This window comes from Crocodylus porosus, unplaced genomic scaffold, assembly GCF_001723895.1.
Source record: "Crocodylus porosus isolate Cpor-Errol unplaced genomic scaffold, CroPor_comp1, whole genome shotgun sequence".
Taxonomy (NCBI): Eukaryota; Metazoa; Chordata; order Crocodylia; family Crocodylidae; genus Crocodylus; species Crocodylus porosus.
Genome location: NW_017728922.1, coordinates 10,517,233 through 10,527,341, shown reverse-complemented (window position 1 = coordinate 10,527,341; position 10,109 = coordinate 10,517,233). Strand labels below are relative to the sequence as shown.

Sequence of the window (10,109 nt, the reverse complement as noted above, 5' to 3'; positions counted from 1 at the left end):
GGTGGGGGTGCATGCCCCCAGACATTGGCTGGGGGAGGAACACTGGCCAGGCCCTCTAGGGGGTACTCGGTCCCTCAGAGGCACTTCTAGGTTCACTGCTGGCACTTCTGATTTCACTGCCAGCATTTCTGGGCTAAGCAATTGGCCGCCAGTTGTTACCAAATTTGCCCATCACTTTGGGGTGTGCTTATTTCTTAGGGGTACATTTCTGGGGTCTCTGTAATTCTGTCAATGTGCTGCTTGTATTATTTGTGTTTCTATATGGAGCTGTACCTCTCTGTTCTGCATGTCCTCACCCCCAGTGGAGCTATCTTGCAGGACTCAGTTTCAATGAGGCTGGGTTCCCCCAACCACCGAATTAGTCAAACACAGATATGCACATACACACACAAATTAACAGGACACACCTGAGCCAGGCCAGGTTATTTAGCATTGACAGGCTAACACCCTCATATGCCTTGAACTCAGTTCATCAGAACAAGAATAAAATTCAGTCAGACACAAGCATATGGGTTAACAGAGCCCAGCTGAGCCAGGCTGGGTTATTCAGCATTGACAGGCTGACATCCTCATGTACCTTGAAATCAGTGCATCCCTTATTTCAGCAGAACAATAATAAATGCAGTTAAACACACATGCACACATACTAACAGAGTACGTCTGAGCAGGCTGGGTCTGATCAGCACTTTCAGCTGATACCCCCATGCACCTCAAAACTTGGCACGTCCCAATCTCTTGTCACAATGGTCCTAGTAGTAAGTCCTGTGATTAGCAGACCCCACCATAGTATTGGGCATTACAGGGATCTTTGGCTTAGGTAAAAGAAGCATTGCTCCAGTGTAAATGGGGAGGTCAAGGGGAAGGAAGAGTAAGTGAGGTTCAGAGAAAGAGTATAGCAACCAACTTGACCATAAAAGTTATTCATTGTCAGGTATATGAACTTATGATGATACCAGTCATAATAGACTAGCAAGAGAGACAAATAAAACTGTTACAATATTACAGAGTTTCAATTAAGTATTTAGGGAAGCCTAGCTCAAATTTGATTAGCAAAATTCAGGCTTAGAAAGCTGTGAGTGATCAGCAAAAATCCAGTTTAGAAAGCTGTGCCTGGGATAAGAAAGTTAAAGTCAGGTTCCTGGAGTCAGAGACAGAGGGAGAGAGTTGGGGTCTCACTGCTCAGAGAAACTTGAACCAGTCAAGATTCCCAGGTGTTTGTTGAAGCTTGCAAACAGGCAGAGTCCTCAGCACAATTGATGAAGGGATCCCAGGGAGAAAAGGGGAGGAACTGGTACAGCTTTTGGATCCAGACACCAGGACAGAAACTTGAGCTTGAGTAGGGGTTTTGTAGAGAACTAACAATGGCTCAAGGGAGAACACTAGTTTTGTTTATGGGTAAACAATGGCCCATGTGCTGGATAATAGGAACTGATCACTCCTGGCTATGGGTGGCATTACTCTGAGGGAGTTCACAATACAGACAGGCAGATTCAGTGTTTTGGGTACCAATAAAGGAGTCATTACTAGAATTGGTCTGATAAATGCTGAGCTGGGTGTGTGTAGATGTGGGTTGATTAGCATTTGGAGCAGCAATCCCCCATCATGCAGTGCTCCCCTGCTTCTCTGGTCCCGGAATTCAGTGCAGTCCTTGCCTTGGAATCTCTGTTGTCCATCATGAATGCTAATGCGGGTACCTTCCTGTCCCATCTTCCATTTAAATGGGTTGTCATACAGTTCCATCTCTGATGCACATGAGAGCAGGAGAGTTGCTTCATTCTTACCACCCTTGTCTGGAGGGCTTTATATGCATCTCCCACTGCATCCTCATTGTCTTTTGTAAGTCCTTCCTCTAATTAGTTCTTGTTCAGGCAGAGAGGTGGGGAGGGGGTGAGTCGTTTGTGAATCAGACAGGCTGTGTACTGTGCCAGGGTTCCCCAAGAACACAGAGCTGAGAGGGAACACAGAGGGACCCTCCTTCCCCCCAGTCATTGGCCATGGATGAGCAGGGGTGCAATGCAGGCATTAGCACCCAGGCATTGGAGACCCATGATACACCCTTGGCTCAGGAGGTACCAGTCACGCATTAACCTGAAGCAGTTTTGCTATTTCAGTTTTTCTTAACTTGTTCACACATAATGATTAGAATGTAGAACGTACCCGCTGCTGCCCTTTTGAAACATTTCCCTTTTAAAAGGGCTCCAAGCATTTGTGTGTCCACACCCATTTATCACATGGAATTTATTGCACAAGATAACACAGAAGCCAAGAACTTCAGAACTGATGAGATATGTATGTGGAGGAGGAGAATCTAGAACGACATTCAAAAAATTTGGATGAGGTAGGAGCACACACCAGACACACCTACATGTTCATGAATGTGCTTTTCCTAATGCAAATTAAATTTAGTATCTCTAATGTGAGGTACTAAATAAATATGCACTAGGCTGCCTTACTGTGCAGTAGTGAAAATGTGCACTACTTTAGTGATGCTTAATAACAGTAGCCTATTTTTACTGCACACTAACATATTAGTATGGTTTTTGACATGCACAATAAAATAGGCTATTAGGCATTAAAGCACACTTGTAGACACACCCACCAATCACCAACAGATGTAGCTTAGGAAGAAACCTCCCCTTTAGACCAATTATTTATTAAATGCCTGTTAGAAGAGTCTTCTACCTTCTTCTTAAGTTTTTTGTACCAGCCCCTATCAGAGATTGGATACTGGTCTAGATGAAGCAACTTGAATCGTATTAAGGAATTTTATATTCAGGAAATGTTGATCACCATGGTCTGACCACCAAGCCCATTCAAAGTGTTTCAAATCAGGTCTCCCCAAATCAAGACACTGCATAATGCTGGTTGCTTTTGAAAATCGTGCAGCATGAAAATGTGCAAGAAGAAATCAGCGCTATGAGGAAACAATATTTAAAAAATTGAAAAAAGAGAGAAGATAAGAAAACAAGTACAAACCAAGTATGGTATATATCATTATGAACTGCTCTCACAGTAACTTCAAATCACTCTGCTTCTTCTATACTAGTGCTGGAGATAAAATACCATTTTTGATTTAGTCAAATTTCTATTAATGCCTAAACACTGGTCAGCATTTTCTAAAAGCTTTGACCAATTAGGTTCTCTCAAAGAAACATTTCATTTCTTTTGGGATAATATCAGTCTTGCTCTCCAAAGGTCATCTGCCTCCTTTAACAATCCTCCAAATAATACACTTGGGAGGAAGGCTTAGTGAATGTTCTATCTCTATCTGATCTCTTTTAATATGCCAAACACCTTAGTATCTAGAGACTAATGCTAGCTTCCTCCAGCCAAATTTCCAACTCATCAGTTTATACCTTCACCCCAACAATATAAAATAGCTTAAATGGAAGATTTCAAGGGAATGTTATTTAGATAAGAGATTATTAGGTATACTTTAATGTTAGGCAGGCCCAATGATTTAATGCAGCATGATAAATCACTCATCCAGATACATATTCTTTTCCCACAGGGTGTTGTCCTGTAAAATGTATTTGTTTTTGTACAGCCTACAGATTATTTACAAATAATCAATAATAACAACTAATTTAAAGCATTGCTATCCAAGCATTCAAAAATTAGAAGTTGTGTATCATAAGACTGGCTTAAAAACCATAAGATTTTTTTCAATACTAATAAAAATTTGGAGGTTTTGGAGGGGATTGAGGGGTGGATGGGAGGTTGCCTTCTGGCTTCAGTCAGACAGGAAGCTGCCTACTGGCCTTACAGTTCACTTGTTTTGTTCTTTCAAGTTTTTCTCTACAACCAGAAAAGCTAGAAATGTACATTTCTTTTTAAATGAAGACTGAGCTTTCCTTTCAAACTGTAGGCTGACTCCAATGTCTGGTGCTTTAAGAAAAACAAATATTGCAAGAATTAGAAACACTGCATTTATTTGACTTGCCTTCTATTTGCAGAATGACAGAGAACAAATATTGACTTTCTCAAATGAATTTGTTGCTCAGTATCAGGCATCAGATCATTCCTGGAACCAATACTCAGTCTATAGCTATATTACCAGTTATCTATATTTGATATCAGTTAGCTATACGTGATTTTCCATAAAGCCCTTAGTTATCACCCCATCCCCCAGACTGGACCTGGACCATAGTACTCCTCATGGACCAGGTTTAGATGCAGTGGCAAGATGAACAGCAGGGTGAGAATGGAGCTTCTTCTCACCCTGATGCACATGCTCAACAATACTCTGTGACTCAGATTTCAGAGGCAAACCCTGCCCTTCAAATTCCTGGCAGTGTCAACAGATGTACGATAATTGTCATATTTGATTAATTTCAACACTTGTATGATGTACGATCAATAAGAGTAGAAGTGTTCAAAATTGTACAATACTTTTTGATGCAGCTAATTGATGCAGCATACGCAAAACTGAAGTCACTCTCAGGGAGCCTTAACTGACTTTTGGGTTTGCTGTCAGCACTTTCTTAGGAGTGCTTACCTTGAAAAAAAGAAATAAAGAAATGCTTGAACTTCGATGATCCAGTTTTCAGTCACTGGCAACTTACAGACAGCAATATGAAGTAAATAGGAAAAAGACATATTTGCATATTTATTTGCATATTTTTCAGTGTTTGATAATTTTTCAGCAAATACAATCATTTTGAGCTTCCAATACAATAATTTCATATTTAAGACCTAGCAACGCTGATTCCTGGCCTTTCTGACAGCCCTATGTACTACATGTCATGGCTCCACAGGCCAGACCTGGCCCACAGTGTGAAAGTCTGACATTCCCACTTTAGCTCAAATGGCTTTGTTTCTATGCAGCCCACTGACTTGGGCAGTGACTTCTACCCAAATCCCTCCCTTCATTTAGACTGAAAGGCTTTTTAGAATACCCAGCCTTAACCAGAAATTAGCCCGATGGCTATCATTCCAGCATAGCATATTTTCAGGCTAGTTCCAGAACTGACAAATACTTTTGTCACACCCTTCTCTTCTCCTAAAGTCTGCATCTCTGAAATGGAGTTGGAGAAGATGTTAAAATGGAACAGTTGTGTTCTGGTCAAGAAAACAGCTACTAAAGCCATATCTACAGTATATACGAAAGGCAATGACTTGAAAGAGATTGCTTCTAGCAACAAAACATGGTGTTTGAAAATCTGAAATACAGAATGTCATTCATACTATGCTTAACAAATTATCGCCATACTAATGGACATTTTGATATATCAGTTGTTCTGGGTAAAGAAGATAGCAGTTTACTACACCTATCTGATCATCTCCTTTGATAGCCACTAACTTTTATCTGAGCCACTATTTATTAAACGTTCATTTCTGTTGCCAAGATCATTCTTCAGGGTTTTCATGTTTGTCTGTTAACCATGATGATAATTAAAGCTCTAGCTGTGGAACAGGAGAAAGCTCTGTACTTTCAGTATCACACTTTCTGATAATGAGGCATTTATTAATGTTCATTTATTTTTATAGGAAACAAACCAAACACAAGCCCTTATCTCTCTCTCTTAGTATTTAAGTTATGAGTAACACAGGAAGCTATTAGCCCATGAGACAGCAAATACACTCTGCTCAGCAGCCTGGAGGTGTAGGAGGTGTAGTGATAAAACCATGATAAATCTAATCACTCCCTTGCACCCAGGGCTTTCTGCAACTTTTGAAATGATGTAGGGATATAAAGGTGCTTTGTCTTTTTTATGAGAAATGCAGCTGTGATTTAGCAGTTTAATCACTTTACCCACAAAGACATGGAAAACAATGTGTATCATTGGGAAATGTCTTGGTTTCCCATCAGTGTAAAACAATATTAAAATCTGGACACATGGGTGCAAGAGTTACAGATCAAAATTAACTTATTTTCTACATCAATGGCTTCATGCAGGACCTGATTTCTTAAATGACTGATATGACACAAGCTTGTAGCCAGAAGGCCATGATAGACATTACACTTTACAATATGATAATGTGTTACAATCAATAACATGATAGACGTGCATAGGGTTAAATCTCATTTAGGGGCCCAAACATTGTGTGATAACTAAAGCTTGATAGATGTAGTTTAGCTGAATCAGATATAGCTGAATCAGGTTCTGTGACTGGTTTTGCAATGTCTATCATGTAAATGTGATTTAGGGTCTGTCATCACTGAAAGCTATGTAGGTTGTCCACTAGGTATAGTATCAGAGCCTGTAATTTCTTATCTCCATGCTTCCTTGTTGTGGTGGGTGTACTGCAGGGTGCTATGTGTATGTGGGGGACCATGTGGAGGAGGGCCTGTGAACAGGGGAAAAATGTGATGTGGGAGCCCACACTCCCCCACAAGCCACACACACTCACAAACCCACACCTGCCCACAACCCCCTCACACCTATTCACAATTCCCCCCACAAAGCCCCTGCACACCCACACCCCTCCCACATGAATTCAGCACCCTGCCTGGCATTTGACAGTTTCAGGTAACCAGACTGCTTCAGCCATTATCTGCTCCTAATTTACATTCCTGCAGAGCAGTTTTTTAAAAACTGACCTTTCCACTTGGGAGCAACCCTAAGATTTCTGGTTTCTTGTCTACAAGATGAAGTTTCCTTTATACCTGGGAGAACTCTTAACAGCTTTAATTTCTCCTTTGCCTGATGAAGGGTGTCTGAGCCTGAAAGTTTGCGAAGAAAAAAATTTGCATCTGTTTAGTTGGTATAATAAAAGAGATCATCTCTGCCCCAAAAGTTTTGTCTGCCTATACACTTACACCAACATAGCTACAACCAATATCCCTTTCCCCATTAAGAGATTTTCTACAACAGTTTTGCATCGCTGTCTCCCATTAACACATTATTGGGCCTAGTTTTTAATTTAAGTTTTATTCACTCATCCATGCTAGGGGAATTTGCACTGGAAGGTACATAAATATAAGCCATGCTGTACAATGTGGGCCACACTGTGACTGATTGATGTTAACAGAAGATCTGTGCTGGCCCTGTAAAAAAATGTTTGCTAAACCAATCCCTGAAGGCTGAATTAGTATTCAACCAAGTCAGAACTTTCTGATATCCCTTCTTCAGTCCACAACAATAACGTTTCACAAAAGCCACTTCTTCTTAGTTGCTGGCCAAGACCTCCTTGGTCCAAGTAGTAGGTTCTTCACCCCACTTTCTCTCTGCCTTACACCTCTCACCCTCCTCCTGGTTAGCTTTAACAACTGCAGTGGAAGAAGCTGAGGCTTCCTTCCACTAAGGAAGCTGATGAGGCTTGAGTTTCTCCTTTGAATCATGGAGGCCTTCTTGGTTGCTGGCCTTCTTCGTTGCTGGCCTTCTTGGTTGACCTCTTCACCCCATTTGCCCCCTGCCTTATACCTAAAAAGCTTCTTGCTGTGTGGGGAAAACCCTGCCTGCTTCTTGCTCTTCTCCTTGGGAGCCAGGACCACTGCAGTGGCAGAAGCTGAGGCTTCTTCACATGCTTTAGCATCAGCACTTGCCCTGTGCCTTACACCTCTCCGTTCCTTACTCCTCTCCCTTGCAAACCTTCTTGGTTGCTGGCCAAGACCTCCGCATTCTGGGTAGTAGGCACTTCAAACCACTTGCCCTATGCCTTACACCTCAGCAACCAAGCAGACACATCCCAACCTGACCTCTCTCCATTGCACCCTTGTGAAAAACCTACCTGCTTCTCACCCAGAAGCTGAGGCTTCTTCACTGGCTTTGGCATGAGCCCTGTGCTTTACACTTTTCTGTTGTACCCTTGGAACTTTGGAATCAATGTTGAGGGAAAGCTTCTTGCTGGGTGGGGAAAACACTGTCTGCTTCTCACCCTTCTCAGGACAACTGAAGTGGCAGAAGCTGAGGTGCCTTGGCCTGAGCATCAGCTATATTTACACAAGTTCTGCAGGCACTCTTCATAGTTGTCTCACCCTCTTCCTGGTTACTGGCCATGTCCCAGCAAATTCCAGCTGGGGTACATGTCTTTTTCCCTGGTTAGATTACCACTGCAGTGGCAGAAGCTGAGGCTTCTTCACATGCTTTAGCATGAGCATCAGCATTTGCCCTGTGCCTTACACCTTTCCATTCCTTACCCCTCTCCCTTGGAAACCTTCTTCTTGGTTACTAACCAAGACCTCTGCATTCTGGGAAGTAGCATCCTCACACCCCTTGCTACTTACCTTACACCTCTCCATTGCACTCTGGAGTCACTGCTGGCCACAAAGCAAGCTGTGACCATGAGCTATGACCACAGCAGTGGCAGAGGGCTCAGGTTGCAGGTGGTGCCTTCCACTAAGGAAGCTTGAGTTTCTCCTCTGAATTGCAGAGGCCTTCCTCTTGCTTGCTTTGTTTGCTCTCTACTTTACACCTCTCACCCACCTCCTGGTTAACTTTGACTACTACAGTGGCAGAAGCTGAGGCTTCTTCACTTGCTTTGGCCCGAGCATCAGCTCAATTTGCACAAGTTCTGCAGGCCCACTTCATATAGTTTTGTTGCCCTTCACCTGGTTACTAGCCAGGTACCAGCAAATCCGGATTGAGGTACATGTCTTCTGACACCCACCCACCACTCTGTCTCCTATTTTAATAAGGAGATTTTAAATATTTAAAAAAAAAAAACCAAGGGGATTTTAAATAAATAAATCATAGTAGAAAATCCCTGTCCCCCCCACCTGAGGAGGGTATGGGGGGAGACTGGGAGGACAGGAGGTTACATGGGGGGGGGGAAGACATACACTATAAGTGAGGTTGGGGGCCCAAAGAACTAAGAAGGGGTAGAAAATTCATGTATTATTTCTCTCCCCTGCCCATGCCTCCCTCCATCCCTCTCCCCCACCCACATAAGGTTTGTGCCCAGCAAAGATTCCAAAGTTACAATGTGACTGATATGGAGAGTGAGTAGCATGGCCCAACTCAGCCAGCCAGCTGAGTTGGGTCATCCATCTGCACCTGAAGGGGCCCTAGCCATGCCTGGGGGCCCCTACCTGAGGGGGTTTCCTTTGGGATCATGGTTTGGGCCCACCCTTTACCCAGCTGTGTTCCTGCTGAGTGGGACATAGTAACCAGGAAGAGAGTGCAGGACAACTCCCTCCCTCTGCCTAACCTTTGTGCCCATCAAGGATTCCAAAGTTACAAAGTGACACAGGGAGAATAGCATGGCATGGCCCGACTCAGCCAGCCAGCTAAGTCAGGCCATTCATCTGCACCTGAGGTGGCCCCTACCATGCCTGGGGTCCCCCACCTGAGGGGGCCCCTTTTGCAAACATGGCTGCCCCCCCTCTCGACCCAGCCATGTTCCTGCTGGGTGGGACATATTCAGTAACTGGGAAGAGGGTACAGGATACCTCCTTTCCTCCATCCCTCTCCCCTACCCACCTGGCGGCCGCTTCCCTCCCTCCCTAAGCTTTGTGTCCAGCAAAGATACCAAAGGTACAATGCAATGGAGAATAGCATGCCTGGGGCCTCCCACATGAAGGGAGGCCCATTCCTCCCTCTCTAACTAAGCTTTGTGGGTGGGTTTGCTTTCTTTCTTGCAAGAAAATTCTGGTTGTGCATGGTTCTGAAATGGAATGTGATGAAGTTCAAAAGGCTTGAAATTTCATAGATTTCATAGACATTAGGGCTGGAAGGGACCTCGGGAGATCATCGAGTCCAGCCCTCCCCCCACCCCAAGGGCAGGAAGTCAGCTGGGGTCATAGGATCCCAGCAAGTTAAGCATCCAATTTGCTCTTGAAGGTGTTCAGCGTAGGTGCTTGAACCACCTCTGATGGCAGACTGTTCCAGACCTTGGGGGCTCAGACAGTAAAGAAATTCTTCCTTATGTCCAGCCTGAAATGGTTTTGTAGTAGTTTATGACCATTCGACCTCGTCATCCCTTGGGGCGCTCTGGTGAACAAACGTTCCCCCAGATCCTGGTGGTCACCCCTGATAAACCTATAGGTGGCCACGAGATCACCCCTGAGCCTGTGCTTTTCCAGGCTATAGAGCCCCATGGCTCTCAGCCTCTCATCGTAAGGTCTGCTTTCCTGACCTCTGATCATTTGCATGGCTCTTCTCTGGACTCTCTCAAGCTTCTCCACATCCTTTTTGAATTGTGGAGCCCAAAACTGGATGCAATAC

General features: G+C 43.8%; 1 long non-coding RNA gene across 1 annotated transcript in view; it reads right to left on the bottom strand.

Annotated features, from left to right (window-relative positions):
* Positions 1–3,554: 3,554 nt before the first annotated feature.
* The window catches only part of LOC109313217, a 13,176-nt gene continuing 6,621 nt past the window's right edge, over positions 3,555–10,109 (bottom strand). Inside the window, exons 2-3 of the long non-coding RNA XR_002101992.1 lie at positions 6,545–6,667; positions 3,555–3,888 (exon numbers count right to left, since the gene is read on the bottom strand). This is a non-coding gene — a long non-coding RNA (uncharacterized LOC109313217). The remainder of the gene's footprint in view (positions 3,889–6,544; positions 6,668–10,109) is intronic.